At 44.6% G+C, this 16,800-nt stretch overlaps 10 non-coding genes and 2 pseudogenes across 10 annotated transcripts; all 12 read left to right on the top strand.

The window, feature by feature from the left end:
* The first annotated feature begins 1,034 nt into the window (after positions 1-1,034).
* LOC141179263 (U2 spliceosomal RNA) lies at positions 1,035-1,225 on the top strand. The gene has a single exon (XR_012255295.1). It is a non-coding gene; the product is annotated as a U2 spliceosomal RNA (small nuclear RNA).
* A 1,115-nt stretch (positions 1,226-2,340) lies between these two features.
* Positions 2,341-2,531, top strand: LOC141179429 (U2 spliceosomal RNA). Its single transcript, XR_012255445.1, has one exon. It is a non-coding gene; the product is annotated as a U2 spliceosomal RNA (small nuclear RNA).
* Positions 2,532-3,646: 1,115 nt separating this feature from the next.
* On the top strand, positions 3,647-3,837 carry LOC141179262 (U2 spliceosomal RNA). The gene has a single exon (XR_012255294.1). It is a non-coding gene; the product is annotated as a U2 spliceosomal RNA (small nuclear RNA).
* A 1,115-nt stretch (positions 3,838-4,952) lies between these two features.
* Positions 4,953-5,143, top strand: LOC141179260 (U2 spliceosomal RNA). Its single transcript, XR_012255292.1, has one exon. It is a non-coding gene; the product is annotated as a U2 spliceosomal RNA (small nuclear RNA).
* Positions 5,144-6,258: 1,115 nt separating this feature from the next.
* On the top strand, positions 6,259-6,449 carry LOC141179259 (U2 spliceosomal RNA). The gene has a single exon (XR_012255291.1). It is a non-coding gene; the product is annotated as a U2 spliceosomal RNA (small nuclear RNA).
* A 1,115-nt stretch (positions 6,450-7,564) lies between these two features.
* On the top strand, positions 7,565-7,755 carry LOC141179257 (U2 spliceosomal RNA). Its single transcript, XR_012255290.1, has one exon. It is a non-coding gene; the product is annotated as a U2 spliceosomal RNA (small nuclear RNA).
* A 1,115-nt stretch (positions 7,756-8,870) lies between these two features.
* On the top strand, positions 8,871-9,061 carry LOC141179616 (U2 spliceosomal RNA). Its single transcript, XR_012255614.1, has one exon. It is a non-coding gene; the product is annotated as a U2 spliceosomal RNA (small nuclear RNA).
* A 1,115-nt stretch (positions 9,062-10,176) lies between these two features.
* Positions 10,177-10,367, top strand: LOC141179256 (U2 spliceosomal RNA). The gene has a single exon (XR_012255289.1). It is a non-coding gene; the product is annotated as a U2 spliceosomal RNA (small nuclear RNA).
* Positions 10,368-11,482: 1,115 nt separating this feature from the next.
* On the top strand, positions 11,483-11,673 carry LOC141179255 (U2 spliceosomal RNA). The gene has a single exon (XR_012255288.1). It is a non-coding gene; the product is annotated as a U2 spliceosomal RNA (small nuclear RNA).
* Positions 11,674-12,788: 1,115 nt separating this feature from the next.
* Positions 12,789-12,880, top strand: LOC141180056 (U2 spliceosomal RNA; annotated as a pseudogene).
* A 760-nt stretch (positions 12,881-13,640) lies between these two features.
* Positions 13,641-13,869, top strand: LOC141179916 (U2 spliceosomal RNA; annotated as a pseudogene).
* A 2,439-nt stretch (positions 13,870-16,308) lies between these two features.
* LOC141179961 (U2 spliceosomal RNA) lies at positions 16,309-16,502 on the top strand. Its single transcript, XR_012255878.1, has one exon. It is a non-coding gene; the product is annotated as a U2 spliceosomal RNA (small nuclear RNA).
* Positions 16,503-16,800: the final 298 nt, after the last annotated feature.

Raw genomic sequence — 16,800 nt, 5'->3', positions numbered from 1 at the left:
GACTCTTTGGCTTTGCTTTTCTTCTCCTCATTGGATTTTTCATGTTCAAAGTTGCAGAAGCCAGATTACAAGCTCATTTTGGTTCAACTTCAGCAACTGTGCATTGCATTGCCATGTAATGTGATGCAATGCTATCTTTCTAGCTCTCCCTTTTTACTTCCTTTTGGATAAACAGACATATTAGGCAAGCATTTTGGAGCTTTCACCTAAATAACTACAGGTGGTGAGATAAGCTGCACAATATAATTGACCTTTCAGTATATTGTTGCACACACACCATCTATTTAGCAAATGCCCTTGTTATCAACAGCAGCCTTTTAAACTCACCTGAGCTAACAGGTATGTGCGCTGGTTACTCTGCTGCGCTTAAAATTTCTTTTTTGGTTTGCTACAATGCCTTTTCTGAAACGTTGTCTCCTTCTGCTGGAACACTGACTTCTTTCATTTAATGCCTGCAGACTATAAAAGAGAACCCAACCCAAAAAGTTTGGTTGATTAGTCTGTGGCATTCTGTTAAACTGTTGCTTATGGCGGTCTCTGTGAGCTTCTCAGCGACATTCAGCCAGCCAGGTATCCTGCCTGCAGTAGATGGAATGTGGCAATGGAACGCTGGCTGCGCGTGTCATAATAGGCTCTGAGCCTTTATATACCTGTGCACAGCAGCAGCCACCTTCAGTCTGCTGCTGGACAGCCAGCAGCAGCAGCAGCAGGAGAGGTATGTAATCAGGAGCCCTCCTGCTAAGGGTAGACAGCTGCTCGTTCCACCCCACCCCCCGCCTTAATTGGTTCTCCTCCCTTCCAATGGTGTTGAGGCGGGTGGGAACAGCAGGGGGTGAAGGTGCTGTGTTTAAAGAGGTGGAGTTATGCAGATCTAAAACGCGTGGATTGCAGCAGCAGCAAGCCGAAAAGTGCAGGCATGTAAGGGATCTAGAGGTTGACAACATGTCTTCTTAACGGGAGTCCAGGAGCTCATCTCCACAAATGGACTTTTCAGGATCCTTGGGTGGCTCCATAGTTTGAAACCAATTCTGGTTATCGCTTCTCGGCCTTTTGGCTAAGATCAAGTGTAGTATCTGTTCTTATCAGTTTAATATCTGATACGTCCCCTATCTGGGGACCATATATTAAATGGATTTTTAGAACAGGGAGATGGAAAAAGAGCTTGCTCTGTCCACTCCACGCATTGACCTGGTATTGCAGTATCTCCAGGACCGGTGCACCCCTTCTTTAATGCAGTTTCTAAAATCAGAAAGAATTGAATTCAATGTTTTTTGTTCATTTTGCTTGTTTGTCGGATTTTGGGATGGACTCTTTGGCTTTGCTTTTCTTCTCCTCATTGGATTTTTCATGTTCAAAGTTACAGAAGCCAGATTACAAGCTCATTTTGGTTCAACTTCAGCAACTGTGCATTGCATTGCCATGTAATGTGATGCAATGCTATCTTTCTAGCTCTCCCTTTTTACTTCCTTTTGGATAAACAGACATATTAGGCAAGCATTTTGGAGCTTTCACCTAATTAACTACAGGTGGTGAGATAAGCTGCACAATATAATTGACCTTTCAGTATATTGTTGCACACACACCATCTATTTAGCAAATGCCCTTGTTATCAACAGCAGCCTTTTAAACTCACCTAAGCTAACAGGTATGTGCGCTGGTTACTCTGCTGCGCTTAAAATTTCTTTTTTGGTTTGCTACAATGCCTTTTCTGAAACGTTGTCTCCTTCTGCTGGAACACTGACTTCTTTCATTTAATGCCTGCAGACTATAAAAGAGAACCCAACCCAAAAAGTTTGGTTGATTAGTCTGTGGCATTCTGTTAAACTGTTGCTTATGGCGGTCTCTGTGAGCTTCTCAGCGACATTCAGCCAGCCAGGTATCCTGCCTGCAGTAGATGGAATGTGGCAATGGAACGCTGGCTGCGCGTGTCATAATAGGCTCTGAGCCTTTATATACCTGTGCACAGCAGCAGCCACCTTCAGTCTGCTGCTGGACAGCCAGCAGCAGCAGCAGCAGGAGAGGTATGTAATCAGGAGCCCTCCTGCTAAGGGTAGACAGCTGCTCGTTCCACCCCACCCCCCGCCTTAATTGGTTCTCCTCCCTTCCAACGGTGTTGAGGCGGGTGGGAACAGCAGGGGGTGAAGGTGCTGTGTTTAAAGAGGTGGAGTTATGCAGATCTAAAACGCGTGGATTGCAGCAGCAGCAAGCCGAAAAGTGCAGGCATGTAAGGGATCTAGAGGTTGACAACATGTCTTCTTAACGGGAGTCCAGGAGCTCATCTCCACAAATGGACTTTTCAGGATCCTTGGGTGGCTCCGTAGTTTGAAACCAATTCTGGTTATCGCTTCTCGGCCTTTTGGCTAAGATCAAGTGTAGTATCTGTTCTTATCAGTTTAATATCTGATACGTCCCCTATCTGGGGACCATATATTAAATGGATTTTTAGAACAGGGAGATGGAAAAAGAGCTTGCTCTGTCCACTCCACGCATTGACCTGGTATTGCAGTATCTCCAGGACCGGTGCACCGCTTCTTTAATGCAGTTTCTAAAATCAGAAAGAATTGAATTCAATGTTTTTTGTTCATTTTGCTTGTTTGTCGGATTTTGGGATGGACTCTTTGGCTTTGCTTTTCTTCTCCTCATTGGATTTTTCATGTTCAAAGTTGCAGAAGCCAGATTACAAGCTCATTTTGGTTCAACTTCAGCAACTGTGCATTGCATTGCCATGTAATGTGATGCAATGCTATCTTTCTAGCTCTCCCTTTTTACTTCCTTTTGGATAAACAGACATATTAGGCAAGCATTTTGGAGCTTTCACCTAAATAACTACAGGTGGTGAGATAAGCTGCACAATATAATTGACCTTTCAGTATATTGTTGCACACACACCATCTATTTAGCAAATGCCCTTGTTATCAACAGCAGCCTTTTAAACTCACCTGAGCTAACAGGTATGTGCGCTGGTTACTCTGCTGCGCTTAAAATTTCTTTTTTGGTTTGCTACAATGCCTTTTCTGAAACGTTGTCTCCTTCTGCTGGAACACTGACTTCTTTCATTTAATGCCTGCAGACTATAAAAGAGAACCCAACCCAAAAAGTTTGGTTGATTAGTCTGTGGCATTCTGTTAAACTGTTGCTTATGGCGGTCTCTGTGAGCTTCTCAGCGACATTCAGCCAGCCAGGTATCCTGCCTGCAGTAGATGGAATGTGGCAATGGAACGCTGGCTGCACGTGTCATAATAGGCTCTGAGCCTTTATATACCTGTGCACAGCAGCAGCCACCTTCAGTCTGCTGCTGGACAGCCAGCAGCAGCAGCAGCAGGAGAGGTATGTAATCAGGAGCCCTCCTGCTAAGGGTAGACAGCTGCTCGTTCCACCCCACCCCCCGCCTTAATTGGTTCTCCTCCCTTCCAACGGTGTTGAGGCGGGTGGGAACAGCAGGGGGTGAAGGTGCTGTGTTTAAAGAGGTGGAGTTATGCAGATCTAAAACGCGTGGATTGCAGCAGCAGCAAGCCGAAAAATGCAGGCATGTAAGGGATCTAGAGGTTGACATCATGTCTTCTTAACGGGAGTCCAGGAGCTCATCTCCACAAATGGACTTTTCAGGATCCTTGGGTGGCTCCGTAGTTTGAAACCAATTCTGGTTATCGCTTCTCGGCCTTTTGGCTAAGATCAAGTGTAGTATCTGTTCTTATCAGTTTAATATCTGATACGTCCCCTATCTGGGGACCATATATTAAATGGATTTTTAGAACAGGGAGATGGAAAAAGAGCTTGCTCTGTCCACTCCACGCATTGACCTGGTATTGCAGTATCTCCAGGACCGGTGCACCCCTTCTTTAATGCAGTTTCTAAAATCAGAAAGAATTGAATTCAATGTTTTTTGTTCATTTTGCTTGTTTGTCGGATTTTGGGATGGACTCTTTGGCTTTGCTTTTCTTCTCCTCATTGGATTTTTCATGTTCAAAGTTGCAGAAGCCAGATTACAAGCTCATTTTGGTTCAACTTCAGCAACTGTGCATTGCATTGCCATGTAATGTGATGCAATGCTATCTTTCTAGCTCTCCCTTTTTACTTCCTTTTGGATAAACAGACATATTAGGCAAGCATTTTGGAGCTTTCACCTAAATAACTACAGGTGGTGAGATAAGCTGCACAATATAATTGACCTTTCAGTATATTGTTGCACACACACCATCTATTTAGCAAATGCCCTTGTTATCAACAGCAGCCTTTTAAACTCACCTGAGCTAACAGGTATGTGCGCTGGTTACTCTGCTGCGCTTAAAATTTCTTTTTTGGTTTGCTACAATGCCTTTTCTGAAACGTTGTCTCCTTCTGCTGGAACACTGACTTCTTTCATTTAATGCCTGCAGACTATAAAAGAGAACCCAACCCAAAAAGTTTGGTTGATTAGTCTGTGGCATTCTGTTAAACTGTTGCTTATGGCGGTCTCTGTGAGCTTCTCAGCGACATTCAGCCAGCCAGGTATCCTGCCTGCAGTAGATGGAATGTGGCAATGGAACCCTGGCTGCGCGTGTCATAATAGGCTCTGAGCCTTTATATACCTGTGCACAGCAGCAGCCACCTTCAGTCTGCTGCTGGACAGCCAGCAGCAGCAGCAGCAGGAGAGGTATGTAATCAGGAGCCCTCCTGCTAAGGGTAGACAGCTGCTCGTTCCACCCCACCCCCCGCCTTAATTGGTTCTCCTCCCTTCCAACGGTGTTGAGGCGGGTGGGAACAGCAGGGGGTGAAGGTGCTGTGTTTAAAGAGGTGGAGTTATGCAGATCTAAAACGCGTGGATTGCAGCAGCAGCAAGCCGAAAAGTGCAGGCATGTAAGGGATCTAGAGGTTGACAACATGTCTTCTTAACGGGAGTCCAGGATCTCATCTCCACAAATGGACTTTTCAGGATCCTTGGGTGGCTCCGTAGTTTGAAACCAATTCTGGTTATCGCTTCTCGGCCTTTTGGCTAAGATCAAGTGTAGTATCTGTTCTTATCAGTTTAATATCTGATACGTCCCCTATCTGGGGACCATATATTAAATGGATTTTTAGAACAGGGAGATGGAAAAAGAGCTTGCTCTGTCCACTCCACGCATTGACCTGGTATTGCAGTATCTCCAGGACCGGTGCACCCCTTCTTTAATGCAGTTTCTAAAATCAGAAAGAATTGAATTCAATGTTTTTTGTTCATTTTGCTTGTTTGTCGGATTTTGGGATGGACTCTTTGGCTTTGCTTTTCTTCTCCTCATTGGATTTTTCATGTTCAAAGTTGCAGAAGCCAGATTACAAGCTCATTTTGGTTCAACTTCAGCAACTGTGCATTGCATTGCCATGTAATGTGATGCAATGCTATCTTTCTAGCTCTCCCTTTTTACTTCCTTTTGGATAAACAGACATATTAGGCAAGCATTTTGGAGCTTTCACCTAAATAACTACAGGTGGTGAGATAAGCTGCACAATATAATTGACCTTTCAGTATATTGTTGCACACACACCATCTATTTAGCAAATGCCCTTGTTATCAACAGCAGCCTTTTAAACTCACCTGAGCTAACAGGTATGTGCGCTGGTTACTCTGCTGCGCTTAAAATTTCTTTTTTGGTTTGCTACAATGCCTTTTCTGAAACGTTGTCTCCTTCTGCTGGAACACTGACTTCTTTCATTTAATGCCTGCAGACTATAAAAGAGAACCCAACCCAAAAAGTTTGGTTGATTAGTCTGTGGCATTCTGTTAAACTGTTGCTTATGGCGGTCTCTGTGAGCTTCTCAGCGACATTCAGCCAGCCAGGTATCCTGCCTGCAGTAGATGGAATGTGGCAATGGAACGCTGGCTGCGCGTGTCATAATAGGCTCTGAGCCTTTATATACCTGTGCACAGCAGCAGCCACCTTCAGTCTGCTGCTGGACAGCCAGCAGCAGCAGCAGCAGGAGAGGTATGTAATCAGGAGCCCTCCTGCTAAGGGTAGACAGCTGCTCGTTCCACCCCACCCCCCGCCTTAATTGGTTCTCCTCCCTTCCAACGGTGTTGAGGCGGGTGGGAACAGCAGGGGGTGAAGGTGCTGTGTTTAAAGAGGTGGAGTTATGCAGATCTAAAACGCGTGGATTGCAGCAGCAGCAAGCCGAAAAGTGCAGGCATGTAAGGGATCTAGAGGTTGACAACATGTCTTCTTAACGGGAGTCCAGGAGCTCATCTCCACAAATGGACTTTTCAGGATCCTTGGGTGGCTCCGTAGTTTGAAACCAATTCTGGTTATCGCTTCTCGGCCTTTTGGCTAAGATCAAGTGTAGTATCTGTTCTTATCAGTTTAATATCTGATACGTCCCCTATCTGGGGACCATATATTAAATGGATTTTTAGAACAGGGAGATGGAAAAAGAGCTTGCTCTGTCCACTCCACGCATTGACCTGGTATTGCAGTATCTCCAGGACCGGTGCACCCCTTCTTTAATGCAGTTTCTAAAATCAGAAAGAATTGAATTCAATGTTTTTTGTTCATTTTGCTTGTTTGTCGGATTTTGGGATGGACTCTTTGGCTTTGCTTTTCTTCTCTTCATTGGATTTTTCATGTTCAAAGTTGCAGAAGCCAGATTACAAGCTCATTTTGGTTCAACTTCAGCAACTGTGCATTGCATTGCCATGTAATGTGATGCAATGCTATCTTTCTAGCTCTCCCTTTTTACTTCCTTTTGGATAAACAGACATATTAGGCAAGCATTTTGGAGCTTTCACCTAAATAACTACAGGTGGTGAGATAAGCTGCACAATATAATTGACCTTTCAGTATATTGTTGCACACACACCATCTATTTAGCAAATGCCCTTGTTATCAACAGCAGCCTTTTAAACTCACCTGAGCTAACAGGTATGTGCGCTGGTTACTCTGCTGCGCTTAAAATTTCTTTTTTGGTTTGCTACAATGCCTTTTCTGAAACGTTGTCTCCTTCTGCTGGAACACTGACTTCTTTCATTTAATGCCTGCAGACTATAAAAGAGAACCCAACCCAAAAAGTTTGGTTGATTAGTCTGTGGCATTCTGTTAAACTGTTGCTTATGGCGGTCTCTGTGAGCTTCTCAGTGACATTCAGCCAGCCAGGTATCCTGCCTGCAGTAGATGGAATGTGGCAATGGAACGCTGGCTGCGCATGTCATAATAGGCTCTGAGCCTTTATATACCTGTGCACAGCAGCAGCCACCTTCAGTCTGCTGCTGGACAGCCAGCAGCAGCAGCAGCAGGAGAGGTATGTAATCAGGAGCCCTCCTGCTAAGGGTAGACAGCTGCTCGTTCCACCCCACCCCCCGCCTTAATTGGTTCTCCTCCCTTCCAACGGTGTTGAGGCGGGTGGGAACAGCAGGGGGTGAAGGTGCTGTGTTTAAAGAGGTGGAGTTATGCAGATCTAAAACGCGTGGATTGCAGCAGCAGCAAGCCGAAAAGTGCAGGCATGTAAGGGATCTAGAGGTTGACAACATGTCTTCTTAACGGGAGTCCAGGAGCTCATCTCCACAAATGGACTTTTCAGGATCCTTGGGTGGCTCCGTAGTTTGAAACCAATTCTGGTTATCGCTTCTCGGCCTTTTGGCTAAGATCAAGTGTAGTATCTGTTCTTATCAGTTTAATATCTGATACGTCCCCTATCTGGGGACCATATATTAAATGGATTTTTAGAACAGGGAGATGGAAAAAGAGCTTGCTCTGTCCACTCCACGCATTGACCTGGTATTGCAGTATCTCCAGGACCGGTGCACCCCTTCTTTAATGCAGTTTCTAAAATCAGAAAGAATTGAATTCAATGTTTTTTGTTCATTTTGCTTGTTTGTCGGATTTTGGGATGGACTCTTTGGCTTTGCTTTTCTTCTCCTCATTGGATTTTTCATGTTCAAAGTTGCAGAAGCCAGATTACAAGCTCATTTTGGTTCAACTTCAGCAACTGTGCATTGCATTGCCATGTAATGTGATGCAATGCTATCTTTCTAGCTCTCCCTTTTTACTTCCTTTTGGATAAACAGACATATTAGGCAAGCATTTTGGAGCTTTCACCTAAATAACTACAGGTGGTGAGATAAGCTGCACAATATAATTGACCTTTCAGTATATTGTTGCACACACACCATCTATTTAGCAAATGCCCTTGTTATCAACAGCAGCCTTTTAAACTCACCTGAGCTAACAGGTATGTGCGCTGGTTACTCTGCTGCGCTTAAAATTTCTTTTTTGGTTTGCTACAATGCCTTTTCTGAAACGTTGTCTCCTTCTGCTGGAACACTGACTTCTTTCATTTAATGCCTGCAGACTATAAAAGAGAACCCAACCCAAAAAGTTTGGTTGATTAGTCTGTGGCATTCTGTTAAACTGTTGCTTATGGCGGTCTCTGTGAGCTTCTCAGCGACATTCAGCCAGCCAGGTATCCTGCCTGCAGTAGATGGAATGTGGCAATGGAACGCTGGCTGCGCGTGTCATAATAGGCTCTGAGCCTTTATATACCTGTGCACACCAGCAGCCACCTTCAGTCTGCTGCTGGACAGCCAGCAGCAGCAGCAGCAGGAGAGGTATGTAATCAGGAGCCCTCCTGCTAAGGGTAGACAGCTGCTCGTTCCACCCCACCCCCCGCCTTAATTGGTTCTCCTCCCTTCCAACGGTGTTGAGGCGGGTGGGAACAGCAGGGGGTGAAGGTGCTGTGTTTAAAGAGGTGGAGTTATGCAGATCTAAAACGCGTGGATTGCAGCAGCAGCAAGCCGAAAAGTGCAGGCATGTAAGGGATCTAGAGGTTGACAACATGTCTTCTTAACGGGAGTCCAGGAGCTCATCTCCACAAATGGACTTTTCAGGATCCTTGGGTGGCTCCGTAGTTTGAAACCAATTCTGGTTATCGCTTCTCGGCCTTTTGGCTAAGATCAAGTGTAGTATCTGTTCTTATCAGTTTAATATCTGATACGTCCCCTATCTGCGGACCATATATTAAATGGATTTTTAGAACAGGGAGATGGAAAAAGAGCTTGCTCTGTCCACTCCACGCATTGACCTGGTATTGCAGTATCTCCAGGACCGGTGCACCCCTTCTTTAATGCAGTTTCTAAAATCAGAAAGAATTGAATTCAATGTTTTTTGTTCATTTTGCTTGTTTGTCGGATTTTGGGATGGACTCTTTGGCTTTGCTTTTCTTCTCCTCATTGGATTTTTCATGTTCAAAGTTGCAGAAGCCAGATTACAAGCTCATTTTGGTTCAACTTCAGCAACTGTGCATTGCATTGCCATGTAATGTGATGCAATGCTATCTTTCTAGCTCTCCCTTTTTACTTCCTTTTGGATAAACAGACATATTAGGCAAGCATTTTGGAGCTTTCACCTAAATAACTACAGGTGGTGAGATAAGCTGCACAATATAATTGACCTTTCAGTATATTGTTGCACACACACCATCTATTTAGCAAATGCCCTTGTTATCAACAGCAGCCTTTTAAACTCACCTGAGCTAACAGGTATGTGCGCTGGTTACTCTGCTGCGCTTAAAATTTCTTTTTTGGTTTGCTACAATGCCTTTTCTGAAACGTTGTCTCCTTCTGCTGGAACACTGACTTCTTTCATTTAATGCCTGCAGACTATAAAAGAGAACCCAACCCAAAAAGTTTGGTTGATTAGTCTGTGGCATTCTGTTAAACTGTTGCTTATGGCGGTCTCTGTGAGCTTCTCAGCGACATTCAGCCAGCCAGGTATCCTGCCTGCAGTAGATGGAATGTGGCAATGGAACGCTGGCTGCGCGTGTCATAATAGGCTCTGAGCCTTTATATACCTGTGCACAGCAGCAGCCACCTTCAGTCTGCTGCTGGACAGCCAGCAGCAGCAGCAGCAGGAGAGGTATGTAATCAGGAGCCCTCCTGCTAAGGGTAGACAGCTGCTCGTTCCACCCCACCCACCGCCTTAATTGGTTCTCCTCCCTTCCAACGGTGTTGAGGCGGGTGGGAACAGCAGGGGGTGAAGGTGCTGTGTTTAAAGAGGTGGAGTTATGCAGATCTAAAACGCGTGGATTGCAGCAGCAGCAAGCCGAAAAGTGCAGGCATGTAAGGGATCTAGAGGTTGACAACATGTCTTCTTAACGGGAGTCCAGGAGCTCATCTCCACAAATGGACTTTTCAGGATCCTTGGGTGGCTCCGTAGTTTGAAACCAATTCTGGTTATCGCTTCTCGGCCTTTTGGCTAAGATCAAGTGTAGTATCTGTTCTTATCAGTTTAATATCTGATACGTCCCCTATCTGGGGACCATATATTAAATGGATTTTTAGAACAGGGAGATGGAAAAAGAGCTTGCTCTGTCCACTCCACGCATTGACCTGGTATTGCAGTATCTCCAGGACCGGTGCACCCCTTCTTTAATGCAGTTTCTAAAATCAGAAAGAATTGAATTCAATGTTTTTTGTTCATTTTGCTTGTTTGTCGGATTTTGGGATGGACTCTTTGGCTTTGCTTTTCTTCTCCTCATTGGATTTTTCATGTTCAAAGTTGCAGAAGCCAGATTACAAGCTCATTTTGGTTCAACTTCAGCAACTGTGCATTGCATTGCCATGTAATGTGATGCAATGCTATCTTTCTAGCTCTCCCTTTTTACTTCCTTTTGGATAAACAGACATATTAGGCAAGCATTTTGGAGCTTTCACCTAAATAACTACAGGTGGTGAGATAAGCTGCACAATATAATTGACCTTTCAGTATATTGTTGCACACACACCATCTATTTAGCAAATGCCCTTGTTATCAACAGCAGCCTTTTAAACTCACCTGAGCTAACAGGTATGTGCGCTGGTTACTCTGCTGCGCTTAAAATTTCTTTTTTGGTTTGCTACAATGCCTTTTCTGAAACGTTGTCTCCTTCTGCTGGAACACTGACTTCTTTCATTTAATGCCTGCAGACTATAAAAGAGAACCCAACCCAAAAAGTTTGGTTGATTAGTCTGTGGCATTCTGTTAAACTGTTGCTTATGGCGGTCTCTGTGAGCTTCTCAGCGACATTCAGCCAGCCAGGTATCCTGCCTGCAGTAGATGGAATGTGGCAATGGAACGCTGGCTGCGCGTGTCATAATAGGCTCTGAGCCTTTATATACCTGTGCACAGCAGCAGCCACCTTCAGTCTGCTGCTGGACAGCCAGCAGCAGCAGCAGCAGGAGAGGTATGTAATCAGGAGCCCTCCTGCTAAGGGTAGACAGCTGCTTGTTCCACCCCACCCCCCGCCTTAATTGGTTCTCCTCCCTTCCAACGGTGTTGAGGCGGGTGGGAACAGCAGGGGGTGAAGGTGCTGTGTTTAAAGAGGTGGAGTTATGCAGATCTAAAACGCGTGGATTGCAGCAGCAGCAAGCCGAAAAGTGCAGGCATGTAAGGGATCTAGAGGTTGACAACATGTCTTCTTAACGGGAGTCCAGGAGCTCATCTCCACAAATGGACTTTTCAGGATCCTTGGGTGGCTCCGTAGTTTGAAACCAATTCTGGTTATCGCTTCTCGGCCTTTTGGCTAAGATCAAGTGTAGTATCTGTTCTTATCAGTTTAATATCTGATACGTCCCCTATCTGGGGACCATATATTAAATGGATTTTTAGAACAGGGAGATGGAAAAAGAGCTTGCTCTGTCCACTCCACGCATTGACCTGGTATTGCAGTATCTCCAGGACCGGTGCACCCCTTCTTTAATGCAGTTTCTAAAATCAGAAAGAATTGAATTCAATGTTTTTTGTTCATTTTGCTTGTTTGTCGGATTTTGGGATGGACTCTTTGGCTTTGCTTTTCTTCTCCTCATTGGATTTTTCATGTTCAAAGTTGCAGAAGCCAGATTACAAGCTCATTTTGGTTCAACTTCAGCAACTGTGCATTGCATTGCCATGTAATGTGATGCAATGCTATCTTTCTAGCTCTCCCTTTTTACTTCCTTTTGGATAAACAGACATATTAGGCAAGCATTTTGGAGCTTTCACCTAAATAACTACAGGTGGTGAGATAAGCTGCACAATATAATTGACCTTTCAGTATATTGTTGCACACACACCATCTATTTAGCAAATGCCCTTGTTATCAACAGCAGCCTTTTAAACTCACCTGAGCTAACAGGTATGTGCGCTGGTTACTCTGCTGCGCTTAAAATTTCTTTTTTGGTTTGCTACAATGCCTTTTCTGAAACGTTGTCTCCTTCTGCTGGAACACTGACTTCTTTCATTTAATGCCTGCAGACTATAAAAGAGAACCCAACCCAAAAAGTTTGGTTGATTAGTCTGTGGCATTCTGTTAAACTGTTGCTTATGGCGGTCTCTGTGAGCTTCTCAGCGACATTCAGCCAGCCAGGTATCCTGCCTGCAGTAGATGGAATGTGGCAATGGAACGCTGGCTGCGCGTGTCATAATAGGCTCTGAGCCTTTATATACCTGTGCACAGCAGCAGCCACCTTCAGTCTGCTGCTGGACAGCCAGCAGCAGCAGCAGCAGGAGAGGTATGTAATCAGGAGCCCTCCTGCTAAGGGTAGACAGCTGCTCGTTCCACCCCACCCCCCGCCTTAATTGGTTCTCCTCCCTTCCAACGGTGTTGAGGCGGGTGGGAACAGCAGGGGGTGAAGGTGCTGTGTTTAAAGAGGTGGAGTTATGCAGATCTAAAACGCGTGGATTGCAGCAGCAGCAAGCCGAAAAGTGCAGGCATGTAAGGGATCTAGAGGTTGACAACATGTCTTCTTAACGGGAGTCCAGGAGCTCATCTCCACAAATGGACTTTTCAGGATCCTTGGGTGGCTCCGTAGTTTGAAACCAATTCTGGTTATCGCTTCTCGGCCTTTTGGCTAAGATCAAGTGTAGTATCTTTTGAAAAGGCGGTTTTGGATGTTGGCCGCCCTAGTAGATTGATACATTATGCACACTGGGGTTTAGGCGCTTGTTAGTACGCCAGGTGACTAATATATTCATCTGGTGGAAAGCATGGCCCCCCAGGATCGACGCCATTGGGCCGGGGAAGATCGAAAGCCCGAAGTGTGAAGTGCCCCAGGAGTGGTGACCCTGGGGTGCCTTAACTCACTGGGATTGGGAACCCCACTTGAGTTTATGGCACATTTGCACAAGCACTTCAAATTTTCTTTCTTCGCACACACCCTTATTCCGGGCCTTCTGGCCTTAGGATGGGGAATTTTTCAATTCCCGGTCGAAGGTCCGGGCAGTATTATACTGTGAAACCTTCACTATTTATTTAATTTCTTTGTCACTGTGTGTCCACTTATTCACGTGTGTCACGTCCTACTAGGATTTTGTCGGGATGCGGTTCCCTTACGGGTTCCTCTCTTGGCAGGTCTAGGGGGGGAGTGTGTGGCCATCAGGTTCCGCTCCCCCCTGAACCCCCCTGGCTCTCCTCTTTCGGGAGGAGAGCGTTGTTGGCTCCCCTCTTCCGGGAGGGGAGCACAGTCTTTGGCTCCCAGTGCCTTGCTCGGGTGAGAACTCGGGCAGGTGCTGGGGGTAAGATTGGGTCACCTCTGGCTTCGGCTGGAGGTGGCTTTTTGTCCCTGTTCCTCGCTGTGGCCTTTTGGCTCGGAGGGACGGGGAATGGTTTGGGGGACCCTTCTCCTTTTGGAGAGGGTTTCAAGAAGACCAGCATCCTAGTGCACTTTTTTTGTGGCACTTGTCACTTTTTTAAGCGCACTCGGGTTTTGTACACGAATTCGGGCTAAAAAAAAAAAAAAGAAAAAAAAAAAAAAAAAAATCTGTTCTTATCAGTTTAATATCTGATACGTCCCCTATCTGGGGACCATATATTAAATGGATTTTTAGAACAGGGAGATGGAAAAAGAGCTTGCTCTGTCCACTCCACGCATTGACCTGGTATTGCAGTATCTCCAGGACCGGTGCACCCCTTCTTTAATGCAGTTTCTAAAATCAGAAAGAATTGAATTCAATGTTTTTTGTTCATTTTGCTTGTTTGTCGGATTTTGGGATGGACTCTTTGGCTTTGCTTTTCTTCTCCTCATTGGATTTTTCATGTTCAAAGTTGCAGAAGCCAGATTACAAGCTCATTTTGGTTCAACTTCAGCAACTGTGCATTGCATTGCCATGTAATGTGATGCAATGCTATCTTTCTAGCTCTCCCTTTTTACTTCCTTTTGGATAAACAGACATATTAGGCAAGCATTTTGGAACTTTCACCTAAATAACTACAGGTGGTGAGATAAGCTGCACAATATAATTGACCTTTCAGTATATTGTTGCACACACACCATCTATTTAGCAAATGCCCTTGTTATCAACAGCAGCCTTTTAAACTCACCTGAGCTAACAGGTATGTGCGCTGGTTACTCTGCTGCGCTTAAAATTTCTTTTTTGGTTTGCTACAATGCCTTTTCTGAAACGTTGTCTCCTTCTGCTGGAACACTGACTTCTTTCATTTAATGCCTGCAGACTATGAAAGAGAACCCAACCCAAAAAGTTTGGTTGATTAGTCTGTGGCATTCTGTTAAACTGTTGCTTATGGCGGTCTCTGTGAGCTTCTCAGTGACATTCAGCCAGCCAGGTATCCTGCCTGCAGTAGATGGAATGTGGCAATGGAACGCTGGCTGCGCGTGTCATAATAGGCTCTGAGCCTTTATATACCTGTGCACAGCAGCAGCCACCTTCAGTCTGCTGCTGGACAGCCAGCAGCAGCAGCAGCAGGAGAGGTATGTAATCAGGAGCCCTCCTGCTAAGGGTAGACAGCTGCTCGTTCCACCCCACTCCCCGCCTTAATTGGTTCTCCTCCCTTCCAACGGTGTTGAGGCGGGTGGGAACAGCAGGGGGTGAAGGTGCTGTGTTTAAAGAGGTGGAGTTATGCAGATCTAAAACGCGTGGATTGCAGCAACAGCAAGCCGAAAAGTGCAGGCATGTAAGGGATCTAGAGGTTGACAACATGTCTTCTTAACGGGAGTCCAGGAGCTCATCTCCACAAATGGACTTTTCAGGATCCTTGGGTGGCTCCGTAGTTTGAAACCAATTCTGGTTATCGCTTCTCGGCCTTTTGGCTAAGATCAAGTGCAGTGATCTAGCGGTTGCTGCCTTGGTCTTGACTGGGAGGTGCTTGGGGTACCCGGCTCCTTGGCCCTGGGGGGATCGCTACACTCTTCGGTGGAGCTAAACCCCCCTGCTGCTATTAGGGAGTCGGATTAGTCCCTGGGCAACGAGAGGCGATCACCTTGTCACCACACATAGCTGTGGGGGGTAACTGTCGCCACACATAGCTGTGGTGGCAACATTTGGAGGATTAAAAGGAAAAACGGAAGGAAAACGGATTGTTGAGATGGAGTTTTGGAAAAAGAAGAGATGCTTACGTTTTTTTGTGAAACGGGAGACGGAAGAAACTTTTTTGGAAGAAAAATGGATTCTGGAAATTTTGAGGAAACATGAAGTTTTGGAGAAGGATATCTACTGTATGCAAGAAATAAAGCAAGGTAAAGTTTGTGATGTGACTCTAGTTTCTGAGGAAAAGTGCATTCATTTTTTCAAATGCTGGAGTGAAGAGGATTCTGGGAAAATTGGAGTAAGTGCATCATTCATGGGGAAACCGAAGAGTGTGATAATTTACATGGACAATCCGTTTGTGGAAATAGAGGAGATAATGGTTTTTTTGGAATCTAAATGTAAGATGGTAAAGTTTCAGAAATTATACAGGAACAAAGTTGGTATTTGGAACGGAAAGAGACGTTTTTTGGTGTGGACAACAGGAGAAGAAAATTTGCATAATGGGAGGATTATGGTAAACGGGAGTTCTGGGTATTGTTACATGGAAAGCAGCAAAGGAACTTTTGAAAAGAACTTTGGAGGACAAAAGGAAGATATTGGTGATAAAATGAAGAAGGAAGTTGATGCGATAATTATAGAGGAGAATAAGCAGGGAAAAGAAGTTGAAAGTTTAAAGGTGAAGAAAAAGGTAACGGTACAGGAAAATTGTGGATCAAGGAAAGTATCTGATGAAAAGAAAGAAGTAAAAGAGGAAAAGGGTAAAGTTTTGGAGAAGGTGGTGACTTTCAGAGATGATGAGGAAGAGTATGATTGGGAACAGATGCGGTTAGAGCATGAGGAGGAAGAAAAGAAGTTAAGGGGTTTTGTTGGGAGGAAAGTAAAAGAGAAAAAGGGGATATTTAGTTTGGGAAACCGGGTGAAGTAAAGTCAGTTGTGATTTGTTTGGAAACTGTTGAAACTGTAAAGGAATTGTTATGTTTAACTTTATATATATTAATTCAAATGAAAAAATATAAATATAATATCTAAACACGATGATGGAACTAAAATCTTGAGTTTAGTGATATATGATTTAAGATTATAAAACTTAATTTCTGAGTGTTTGGAAAAAAAAAAAAAAAAAAAAAATCTGTTCATATCAGTTTAATATCTGATACGTCCCCTATCTGGGGACCATATATTAAATGGATTTTTAGAACAGGGAGATGGAAAAAGAGCTTGCTCTGTCCACTCCACGCATTGACCTGGTATTGCAGTATCTCCAGGACCGGTGCACCCCTTCTTTAATGCAGTTTCTAAAATCAGAAAGAATTGAATTCAATGTTTTTTGTTCATTTTGCTTGTTTGTCGGATTTTGGGATGGACTCTTTGGCTTTGCTTTTCTTCTCCTCATTGGATTTTTCATGTTCAAAGTTGCAGAAGCCAGATTACAAGCTCATTTTGGTTCAACTTCAGCAACTGTGCATTGCATTGCCATGTAATGTGATGCAATGCTATCTTTCTAGCTCTCCCTTTTTACTTCCTTTTGGATAAACAGACATATTAGGCAAGCATTTTGGAGCTTTCACCTAAATAACTA

The sequence above is a fragment of the Phyllobates terribilis genome, unplaced genomic scaffold (assembly GCF_046119375.1).
Source record: "Phyllobates terribilis strain yellow unplaced genomic scaffold, ASM4611937v1 Scaffold_30__1_contigs__length_15301838, whole genome shotgun sequence".
Taxonomy (NCBI): Eukaryota; Metazoa; Chordata; class Amphibia; order Anura; family Dendrobatidae; genus Phyllobates; species Phyllobates terribilis.
This window is presented reverse-complemented; position numbering and strand designations above follow the sequence as displayed.